This window comes from Apaloderma vittatum, unplaced genomic scaffold (genome assembly GCF_000703405.1).
Source record: "Apaloderma vittatum isolate BGI_N311 unplaced genomic scaffold, ASM70340v1 scaffold5924, whole genome shotgun sequence".
Lineage (NCBI taxonomy): Eukaryota > Metazoa > Chordata > Aves > Trogoniformes > Trogonidae > Apaloderma > Apaloderma vittatum.
This window is the reverse complement of record NW_009714278.1, coordinates 33,015-45,508: the sequence shown is the minus strand read 5'-3', so window position 1 is coordinate 45,508 and position 12,494 is coordinate 33,015. Positions and strand designations below refer to the sequence as shown.

Here is a 12,494-nt window from a genome sequence, read left to right as displayed (position 1 = left end):
GAGCATGTAATTTGACAGGCTCCAAGCTGTCAAGGAAGGGAGGCATCAAAAACTCCTGGGTATACTACTTCTCTGGGTCTAACTGTTGAATGGGTTATTGGGCTACTTTGTGAGCCCTCAGAGATGAACTAGCCCCACTCTCACCGCTGAAAAAAAGATGAATTAAAGAGTTGGCTCATGTCAAACTGGAAGGCTTTGTCATGTCTGAATGGAAAGCAGACTTAAGAATTTTATGAGTACCTAAGCCTGAATAGGAAGGATGTTGCCAGCCTTGAGCCAGCATCTGCAAGAGATTAGTTTCACAGAGACTGTTAAAAAATAGCAGTGTTCAGATCTATAGCAATGTATATAGTTCAGGCAACAGTCAGAAGCAGGCAAAAACACATATGCCATATATGTAGGAGTGATAGTCACGTAATAACGTTCGTTTATGAGATCAGGCTCCGATTTCCAACTTTGCTGGCTCAAACTCTCTTCATTCAGGCACCTGATGTTTTTAAATCATAAAACTTCTAACGCAAAAGCAACAGCACTTGTGACCTGGAATGGGTTCAGTTGCATTTTCCTGCTTCCCAGGAAGGAGGAGTCCATGTCACGAAAGTCACCAGATTGTTCACAGTAATTCTGAGACAGTCAAGGACTGGATAGATACCATCCATGGACTTCAGCAATTCATGCTGTCTCAGCCCAAGATGGAAACAAAACAGCAAGACACAGCAAGAAGCTCCCGTTGCTGCTGTTCATATTGCACCCACTCAACACACAATGCTCCCTCCCTTAGACTACTAATCCAGCATTTTCATGCACTCTATACAGTCTTGACAATTGTATGTCAAGGGGCATATCCATAATTAAAAGGCTCCTTAAAGCAACACTGTATTGCTAATTTCTATAAAGCACTGTAAAAAAACATAACAAACTTTGGAATCATTCTGTCAAAAGAAACAAGTTCCTATCCTTGAAAAAGTTTGCAATGGGATGTCTACACCATACAACCTTCTGTTTTCAGTCAACATCCATATTTTGTAGGCTTTAGGGGAAAAAATAAGCTTAGCTTCCCCTCAGTCAGTATTGGTTCTCAAGTCAATAAATCTTAATATTGACCACAACATAGAAACCAATAACTGTTTAATATCTTCTTCTGGGTTTAATTATAAACACTGAGGAAATTTATCAACTCCTGACTTCCTAGTCATATGGAAAAGCTTTTAAATATTCTGCATAGACCGTTGTCAATCTGGCATATCACATTTATGGAACTAAAACATACTCCATCAACAATTCTCTGATCATGGGGACAGGATCTTTAACCTTGGCATGACTCTGAGCCCAGTGCGTGCATCTGCTGTAAATACGGCAGAGATAATAAATAATATCTTTTTATGTTGCAAGAGTTACAATTTCCAGTGCCACAGTTAAATTTTCTCTGCCTGTATAAAGCTGTAACTACCATAGATGGGGAATTTTGACAAAATCCTTGTGGCATTCCATAACTAAAAAGTGTTCCTGGCCAAATAGTTTTATCATTTGGAAAGAAATAAGAACAGCATTGAAGAGACAAAGAGAAATAAAAGGGACAGGTGAAGGAAATTCTGGGGGCTATGAGACAGTACACAGTTTGCATGCAGCTGATAAAAGGGAACCACGCGGTGTGAATTCCTCGGCTCAAAAAGCAGATGGGAATCCTGGCTAGGGATATCACTTCACTACACTGTAACGCAGGCTATGGAATAGATTATGTCAAGTCAGGCAGCAGTCTAGACATCCTGGGAGAAAGCATGGACTCATAAGAGAATATCCTGAGGAACAAACATGAGTTTGTTCACTCATTGCCTCTCTGCCACTGTGACCTCAGAGTACGTGTTTCACAGGCGCCTGCTAACTGCAGAGGATGGATGGATGGATGGATGTACATCAGTTTGAAATGACTGTCTAGAGACCAAACTAACCAGACAGACAAACTATTTGGAGACTGGTATAGGTGAATTACTAAGAGAGTTGGAAGACGAAACAAATATTCCTAAATAATGGGCTAAAATGCCCGTGTACTGAATTTCAATTTTGTGCTCATGTTTCTGGAATCAGATAGTCACTTCTAATTGTTTCAGTAAAGATCTGGGGCTTCTGTTAAGTGAGGAATCATGACGTATACAGTGGGAACTACATATTTCAGATGCTGAACAAAAACCAGCCTAACTAATGTACAGAATCTGAAGGCATGTTTATCACCTCAATGGCAAATACAATAGCCACTTGTTTGTGTGATCTGTGTAGTTCTTCTCTGATTACAGAAGATCCTTCAAGTGATATCTTGGTGATCCTTCTCTGTATTGCCAGCAAATCATCTTTGCCTTTGGAAACAAGGCCAAGAAGCGTATTCCTAAAACTATGCAATCTTTGAATCTTTTTCGAAAAACTTTTTCTGTTCCTACAGAAAATCTTGAAATCATTGGAAGTTTATGTCACCCTTTGAAAACATCTAGGATGTCTAGGGCATCTATGATCCATGTCATCACCTTGTCATGATGAAAAATATCCCTCCAGAGAGTATGGAAATACTTTTCATAAACAATGGGCTGAGAAATCAGTCTAGCAGAGAAGAATCACAGAGAGACAGATAAGCAGAAGAATAAAAATGGGCTTGCAAATCTTGGCCAAATCCTTGATATCTGAAAACAAAGCATAGTGATTTTCTTGCATATCGAAACCTCCTGCTTCAAAAGCAAGTCTTTTATAGTCCATGTCCCAATCTATTACTAGGTTTTGACTTGTTTTAAGGTTCTCATTTGCCAGAGACACATTGCATATCACAGCATAGAATATTAATGAGGTTGTCATCTAACTCCTTACAGGAGCAGAGAAAATTTAGTACCTTCTTAAAAAGACTAGCGACGCTTTCTTCTGAAAGTCTGAGAATCATTTGTGCTTTGACAATACATAGACAATACACTTCTTGTGCATGTGAAATCTCATAAATCCTATCCGAAGGACTTGAGTTTAAGGCCAGGAACCAGGCACTTTCACATTTTAAACTCAAATCTGCTCTTGGCTTTCTGCAGAGCAAAGAACTCTTTCTTCATTTCAACAGCTTTAAACTAGGGTGCACTGAGAATTAAATGTTTACACTGCAATTTGAAAATGCAAAGTGCTAAGAAGGAGCACTTAGGAAATGAACTTTATAAACTTTTTCCTTGCTGCCACGGTATCCACCACCCTCAACAGCCTCTTACTTCATGTACTCATAGACCACATAACCTTAAGCACCCACTCTCTGTAAACTACATACCTCACTTGAGAGCTGATGTACAAAAATCAGCTGTCTGAATACTTTAACACTTACGACAGCTTCCTCTAGACTGATCATAAGAGAAATTACTTGTTATTAATTTTCACATTCTGGATTTATTTTAACTTTTATGTTTTAGGAATATTATATAAACAGAATGTTAGTTGTAGGAGTACCCAGGAATGCACGAAAACATATGGCTCCAACTCCCTTCAGTATTCCCAGCAATTTTAATTTCAACTGGCTTAAGGGGGGGCAGGGATCAGGGGAGACTTAAATGCTCTCATCAACTGCATATCATGACAAAGAGGTGAAATCACAGCACCTGCTCTCACATATGCAGAGTCCTCTGTTTGGGTGAAAATATAACCCTACTGCTCCTTTTGGGTGATAAAGGGACTGTTGATGGTGTATTTTGGATCCAGTGGCATTTTAGTTCCACCCATGTTCCAGAAGGGCACCAGCAACCTCCAGTCTTCAGACGTTACCATGTTAGTGTAAGTCTATGCCTGCTCTGACGAGTCCACCAGAGACAATTACAAGCGTAGAGGCACACATGTGTGTTTCTAAATAGTGTCTCAACAGTTTAAAGAGTGGGTGAACCTGACACACATACCCATGCATACTGCCTGTGGCACATACCTTTCCCAAGATGAGCTATCATGAGGGCAAATATTTGAGGTATATAAATACATATTCCTGTATTAGCACAAGTATCTCCACCCATTCTTGCCTTACTTCCCATGAGTCTGTTTTTGGCCTGGTGTTGCGATGCCCTGGGGGTACTGTCTTCAGGTGCTAAGATTGCCATGGCAGGGTCACGAGCTTTTACTGTCATGCCACGAGCCCTCATCAGCACCGGCCCTGTCACTTGATCTGACCTTGCTCTCAGTGCTCCATTGCCCGGGGAGCAAACATTTTGCAGGTTGAGCAGAAGCAGTGGAAGCCTCCGGAAACGGAGGCTGCATAAATCACCGGTAACATGAGGTGCTGATTCCTTCATGTGCTGTGAAGACTGAAGGAAAAAAATGAGGATTGAGTAATTACAGAAGTTAATTGCTTTACACACTAGCACTTTGCACACTTGAGAGGGAAAGTGCAGAGTACAGCACCTTCGTATGTCTATTTACACATCAGGGAGAGGAGCAGGTTTGCCTTTACCCCAAATTGCTACTTTATACCACAGACAGCTACTAAAAAGCTGACACAATGCAAAGGTCCCCAGAGATCTATGAAACTAGGAACACTACGGATATTTTTGGATGCCCTGTGAGGTTTAGGAAATAACAGCAAAACTGAAGGAAAAACCTTCAGCTATTAAAGACACCCACAAGAAGGCTTTCAGTTAAATCTAACCCATGTAAAGTCACCAGAATGGATCCCTCGCATGCAGCAAGTCAGCTCCCTGAATGACAGCGAGAGCAAGCTCGATAATCTGCTTGGAGCTGTCAAAACCTTCCTAAGGCGAATTCGCTACAGAAAAGTTTTTTATGCCGGTCACAGCTCACGTCCTGCTTTGTCTGGTTATCCTGCCAGAAGCATAAATGAACTCATAAGAATAACAGGAGGATTAGGTTAAGCTTATTTTTAAAATGTTTCCCACAAATTCGTCTCATTTGCCTGCTTATAAACACCCTCGTTCATCTTTGCTGTGTGTCTAATTAGGCACGATATACTGCAGGTGGCTTAAAATAGGAGCTGAAATATAGTAGCTTTGCAGTTATGCATGCTAAAGGAGAGGTAATTAAAATTTCATGCTATGAGCTGTAAACTGATCATCTCAGGGGCCTGAGAGGGATTTCTCCATGATACATGGCATGGCACAGTTGGCCAGCTATAGTATGGGTGGGTTTCCTCTTCCTTGCAACACTTACTAGCTTCTGCCCAAGGCAGAATATGAGATCCAATGGGTTGGTTTCTTGACTTATTTATTCTTGGAAATAGACATATTACCACCAGCTAAGCATGTCTGCATTTTATTTAATATCAATGCTGCAATAAAGTTTCAAACATAAAAAGGTAAAACTAAATTAAAACAAACTAGCAAAGAAAGCCCTATTGTGAACATGTCTTAGAGGTTAATTAAAATGTGATTGAACAGAGGTCTTGGATTTTGAAGCAGCTGTAGTTAAAATTCTGCAGTACCTGACAGAGACATAGGGTAGTTTCCTCTGATGACGCTGGCAACTCTTCTGAACAATATCTCTTCAAAAAGTGAGATTTCTTTTCACAGAAAAAAAAGAATACTTCAGTGTAGCAAGTATTTTTGCTTTGGCAATGGATCAAGTTGCACCACATGGCAGGTGGTGTCTTTTAAAACATTTCCATAAGGGAGGATATCACTCTGCTTTTCTACCAGTTCCTCCCCAACACCTGCTCTCCTTTTTAAAATTCATGCATTGTATCATACTGCTGAAATATCAGAGGTGTTCTCCACAAAGCAAAAGGGCCCTTCCCAAAAATTTTATTAGTGTATGTAAGAAGGATATGCTTGTGTTTTGTTGTGGTAGTCCTAGGGCACACTGACAATGTGAAATAGTGGCATTTTAAGACTGCAGCTTTAACAAAATATTTGAGATGGGGAACTCTATATTAAAGAACTTATGCCTAGGGCATGTTTAAAAGCCTGTCATGTAAGCTTCAAAAAATGCGAGGGACAGGAGACATAGCATTGCACAATTTTTTTTACATGCATCAAGAAAAACCACGATTGACCTCAAGTTAGTGAAACATAGAAAGGATCTCTCAGTTGCCTGTGAGCAGACAAATTAGGTCTTCTGCCTTGGAAAGCCAGCCTTTAGATTTCCCCTGGGAAAAAAGTCGCAAGCAGACAGGATCTGAGACCCCCAATCTGAAAGTGTTTCATTTTGCCTATTCCAGTAAAGAATGGACACTGTCTCTGAACAAGTTGAAGCTTTCTTAAATTGTCTGTGGTACAGCAAATGGTGGGTAGGTTAACCAAGGATTACTAACCAATGCAAGAGATTAGTGCAATAAACATGCATGGGATGGGAAGAGTTACAATGAAAACCTGTCACCCAAATGTAGCAAAATTCCTTTTGACTTCAGTAAATCTGGATTTTATCCCATGACCCCAAGGCACTGTAAAAAAAAAATCTACAAACAAAATAATCTCTGTTAAAGGTAATCCAGAAACAACAAGTTCTGAAAACGCACTCCATATCAACAAATAAGAAGCGCATTTATGGTCCCTTGCTTTTCTCTTAGATGTCTCCCCTACTCCTCCTTTCCCCATAGTTTCCACTATCTTTCAGGATCATTTCTGTCTCAGTCAAACTGACCTTACATTTTCCCATGCAGAGTCTCACATCTGTCAGACACTGGGCAATGTGGAGGACAATATTTGATTATGAAACACCTGACTTGAATTTCACTGAGCCTGGTAATAAACCAGAAAGAAATTAAGTTTTACTAGGCAGAAGCAGATTTTTGTAATAAGTCTCTATACATCTGCATGCATGATAATCACAAATTGAGTTCCTTCTTGGAAAAGATAGGAAAGAAGCCTCATATTGCACATGCAACCAGTAGGAAATAACACCTTGTTCAGTGTAAAAGGACAGTGTCAGCTAGGGTTGTGATCACGTAACTAAGCAAAACAAACGCATTCCAGACATGCCATCTTTGAAGGAAAGGAAACTTCCCTGGGTTTTAATCACAGCATAGTATGCCACTTCATCTGGTTTTCCTATTAAGAAATCTTTCATTGTTAAAGAAAAAAAATCATTAACTTTCCATATAGGGAAGCACAAAGCGGGTCATCGGGGAAGCATGCGCTTCTTGGCTGGAAGCAAGCCATGGGCGGTCCCAGGTGAATGGTGTCTGTCCCACACCACGGTCATGTCAGATTTTAGAGCCCTCTCCACCCTCATCCCTCCACCATTCCCAATACCTCAACAGGAAAGGAGACATCTGTGAATCCTCTGGCACTGCTTCAATGTTTTACAGCTGTAATAACTACTGATACAAAGAATGTTTTCTAGCCCCAGATTCCTGAGGTATTCTTCTAAACAGACACAAGTGGCTGGGGCTTGGTTATGTGAAGAATACCCCGTCAGCGGCAGAGGTGTGGGGAAAGATGAAGAGGAATCATGATCTGCAGATAATTGAGCTCAGTTTGGCTTCAGATTTATCTTTTCTGTCCACTCAATGTATTTGTCCAAACCCAAACTTCTAATCCTTAAACCTTAACAGTGTTTTTCTGGCAGCTTGCACTCAGTCTTGGCTACATCACATGAAAAATACTTCAAGGAGGAGGCTTAAAACAGTGGTTATCTATGGAATTATATGTATTTTTGTCATTTTTGCAGTACTCCTTACCATCAGCACATAGGTATCAAAGTTTGATGCTTGCTGCTAGAAATCCCAAAGTGCATAGGACACTACGAAGTCCATCTTCTCCCATTCTTTAGCACTGTCAGTCATCAGCAGTGTAAGTCACGGTACGTCAGTAAGTTCTTCACGGCGTCACACAAGATGCACGGGCTGACACTTAGAAGTGGTTTGGAGAATAATGTCAATTTGTTTGGGGGTGTAAAATAAAGGCAGCAGGCAGCCCAGCCAGTTATGCATGAAGAAAGTGTTCTCAAGCACCAGTGCTCTCATAAGGGTTGGGAACACTGGTTCCCTCAGTGCCTACGCATTAAACTTAGTCCTTTGCACATTTCTCCAATGCAGATATGCAAAGGATCACCTTGTATAAGTAGAATGATATAAAGCACAGAATTTCTGTACAGAAAGCCTGAATATTAAGCACTTAACAATGCAAGCAACTAAAGCTCCAGTGGTAACTCCAAATGGTTGGAAGATGCAAAGATGCTGAACAGAGCAGACTGGAAGGTGGGGCATCTAGCTCATGGGAAACTCAAGTCCTGGGGCAGATTTGCTTAAAACCCCACAATTATTATTTCAAGTATTTTTAAATTCCTTTCTAACCAGAAGCTCCCTGGGTCATACTAACTGCTCAGTGACAATTTGTCCAAGAAGCTGAGTAAACTGTTTCATTCTGAGCTCTTCTCTGTTGTGCTTGCATCACTGCTAGTACCCACACTCAGGGCCAGCTTCAGGCAGGTGGGTCTGACTGGCGCAGAAACATCCCTACCTTCACACAAGAAGGAGTGTGAGTAACAGTCTTTGCTCTGTGCTGGGTCTGCGAGGAGATCAGCCATGGCTTCATGCCATCGGTCCTTTTTTTGAGCCAACACCGCTGGTTTGGCTTGAAGTGGGGGGACAGGTCAGCTCTCCCCTGTGGTGGAGAGGCAGATGTGGAGGCTGGTGCAGAGGCCAGGACAGAAGTCACACTGATGAGCAGTCATGGCTACAGCCGCCCTTCGGTCACACTACGGATAAGCCCTGGAGCAACCTGGCCTTCGCTGAAGCAACTCAGGCAACCACTGTGCCCACATGCATAGCCAGGACCAGAAAACCTCGTGGGGAGAATTTTGCAATACGTACCCTTGGCAGTAAACAGAGGGCTCCAGAGATCTCGATTCCACCCATTCCCTTAAGACCTGAAACAGGCTTCTCTGAAGTCATTCTTCAGCCTGCATTTCTTTTGCACCATCTTGCTGAATGAACATAGGGACATAATCACATGAATTTTACAACTGTAGGGCATTGTTTTTAATGGGGGGAAAAAAATCTTCAAACTTTCTGCTTCAAAGCCACAAACCCTTGGTCCCCATCTTTTAAACAGAGCTCGTAGTTAACTTAGCAATGTTATGGCTCCCATTCATGGCATATCTGTTAAACTTAATAATAGCGAGCTGATGGACTGCACAACACTGCAATTTATCCTCCTAACAATAATATTTTCCCTAGTTAAGTGGAAAATTTCAGAAAAACTGCAAGATTGCAGTAGTTAAATGCATAAAGTTAATTGGTTAATTGACACAGAAATTCACGAACTGATTAACCAAGAGCTAAGACAAAGTAATGTCAGCACAGTCACAAGGAACATTTAAGACAATAATTGTGATAAAGTAGATTCCTGAATGTACTTGATTAACAGATATAAACAGACGAGGCTATTACTATGTTAATTAGTGCTTGCCATAAAATATTGAATATGATTAAATTCAAGTGTTTGAGAGAAAAACATACCTCTTAGGACAATTACAAAAAAGAAGAAGAGGAACTAATTATTTGGTACATTGTTGTCTGTTAAAAATATAATAATAGCAACAATAACAAAAATATCGTAATAATAGGAAGAGCAATAACAATAAAAAGACTTTTCTTAAGAGCTAGGAGCATTGAATATTTTTCCAAAGTTACAGCAGTAGTGAGAGTCTTGAGCAATGTGTAACTAGTCATTCACGAATTCAGCTGCTCTGTGGGTGTGTTAGAGACGGGTGATATACTGATGTCATGTCACGTTCCAAATCTGTTGGTGATACCAAGCTATTAAAAAACCCAAATCCTACTAGAAAGCCACAGATGCTAATGAGGGCAGGTGTTACAGTAGTATAAGTCATTTGCCTTCTTTCATAGTGTCTTCTGCAGCCCTACTTGTCCCTGTGTGGAGCAGCGGTGCTGTGTCTCCCTCGCTGTTGTCCCCACACCCCTGTTTGATAATGTGATAGAGCTTTTTCTGATATAAGCAGCATGATAAATTCAGATGGTATCAGTATTTTTAGTGCTGCTTATACTCAAGAGCAGCTTCAGGAGTCCAATTGCAAACTTTATTTCATAAATGGTTAAAATATCCACTCTAAAAGCCTGCTACTGAGTAACTCTGGTCACTTTTGCTTTCATTTGGCGAGGAGTAATCTGGGATGCTTAGCCGTATTACACTATCAAAACAGCAATGACTGTCACTGCTAATCTCTTCTTCACCCAGACTTTACCAAAATCTCCGGGAAATTCAGAATCATTTCCCTGCTTAATGAACTTGCCTCCATAAAGTTCAGCCCTAAGGGTTATTTTTAGAGTATTAGTCATGAGTACTGAACAACTAGCAATGCATTAAAGACAAACAAAAAATACCAGTCCAAAGCTAAACAAGACAAACCGCAATTAAAACCCCATAAAACGTGTCTAGCTACAAAACAAGGAATTAAGAGAGTAGCATAAAATTAGATGCTAAAATTGTTAGTCTGCAGTCTGGATTATTTCAAAATCCTTTCTTGTGCGCATATATTGTGGTGACCAAAGCTACAACATCAAAAAAAGGTTAAGTCTAAGGTGCACAACCATTTCTCCTAACGTGTCATGGATCTGTAAATGTCAAGCTCAGGAGTTAGCTGTTCTTCTCCCCACAACCATGCAGCTAGATCTCTGCTTTTTAAAACATTAACCATACGTCTTTCACCTAACAATCAAGACAGCCTTTCTGTATATGTTTTTTGGATGGCTAACAAAAAGAGAAGCTACAGCTGTAAAAAGAATGGGACTTAAAATGAACTTGAGACGTCTTCACAGAAATCTCCTCAGTAACACAATGTCAGACAAATGTTTGCAATGCATTGTTCGCTGCCTTTTTTGGAATTTGGAGAAAATTCCCTAATTCATTGCTGAGTTTATTTCTATTTCTGAGAATTCTTATTAACAGCAGGTCACTACCAGAGCAGCACAATGAAAATGAGGCAATGTTGATAATACAGGCAAGAATCACCAAGAAAGGTTAACTCTTAAGAATGCAGTATTTCAAATGGAAAAATTCCCTAATATTTAATATTGGAGGACGAAAACTGAGAAGCTATTCAATTCAAAAAGAAGGTGAATAGAAAAATGGAAGAATCTGACCCTATCATTCTGCCTCTTCAATTCTCTTATTACTAGGAGCTTATTCATAGTCAGAACAGCAGAATTGGAAAAGTTTTGCTTAAACCTAGCCTGAAATTAGAAAACATCAACTACACATGCTTCTCTAAAAGACCTCAGTAAAAAGCTTGAAATGTTAAGTTAAATTTCTTTCAATGGTAATTTAATTTTTCAGCAGAAGTACATCACCAGCAATGGGTTCTTTGAAATAAATTCATGAGAAAAGTAAATCTCTTAAGTAGTGATATTTATACTTAGATATACACACATATATGTATATATATATGCAACGATTTATGCTAGAAAGGTTCCCAGAACTTTCTTGAATGTGTGTCCTATAATCATTACATCCTTGTGGGAATTTCCTAGTATGAAAAAGGGCCATGATTGTTGAGTAAATTGCTTGCTACAACTTTGTCAGTTCCTACTAAATACCATTATTTCATTTTAATTTATATTTTATCTTTGGTTATACTGGGAGCTGAGCATGCTGACAAGTGGCAACATCTAAACAGAACCAAGCGAATGGCTACTTCTGATAGAATATCATCATCATTTCAACTTAAAGTTTCCTTAGGGAAAAATAGACTTTTCTATAAAAGCACATAATCAAACTAAATACTTGCTTGATTTCATTTTCTTTCCAGGACAAATAGAAGATATTTTAAAGAAACAGAAAATTTCTACAGTAATTCTTGTGTGCAAGCATGTAGAGATTTTTTTTTTTTCTGGCTGCTACAGCCAAAATATAAATCATTTTCTGCTGTGGTGTCAGGAAGTATATTGCACTAAATTAATCATGAGCTACTTTTAAAAAGGAAAAAAAATCCACTGCAAAATGAAACAAATCTCTCTGTGCCTGTTTTCCATTTGCATTGTCATCACTTACCTTTAGAAGACGATGGAAGTGAGATGGGAATGTTGCTGAAATGCATTCAACAGACGCTGTGTGTGTGTGTGTGTGTGTGTTAGCATCTCTTGTGCTCTCTGCTCTGCCTCCAGCCATTGGAAAAGATAAAGTATTATAACCTGCACACAATACAATCTTCACTCTTTGCCAGGCCTCTACCATGGGGATACATGAGAGTAAACTATATGTAGAAGCACACAGACTACAAGCCAAGCCATGTGTCGTTTTCTAGTTTTTCCCAGTCCCAGACGTATTCTGCTGGGGTAGATAAAAGTCTTTCTGTCTCATTACAAAAGAAGAGGAAAGGCAATTCATAAGGGAAATTGAGTTATTTTAGAAAGCTTTTCCTAATAAGCCCAATAGTTCAGCAGATGTGCGCAAGTGGGGAAAGCTGGGAGCGCAGACACCAGGCAGCTCCATCCACCATCATACAACCGTAACTCAGCTTGCTTTTATCTTCTATGTCAGGCAATCAAAAGAAAAACCAATTTTATTTACTGAAAGAGGGGCAAA

At 39.9% G+C, this 12,494-nt stretch overlaps 1 protein-coding gene across 1 annotated transcript in view; it reads right to left on the bottom strand.

Moving 5' to 3' along the window:
* LOC104273363 (BMP-binding endothelial regulator protein-like) overlaps positions 1-12,494 on the bottom strand; it is a gene marked incomplete at its 5' end in the record, with an annotated part of 71,976 nt that overhangs the window by 31,160 nt on the left and 28,322 nt on the right.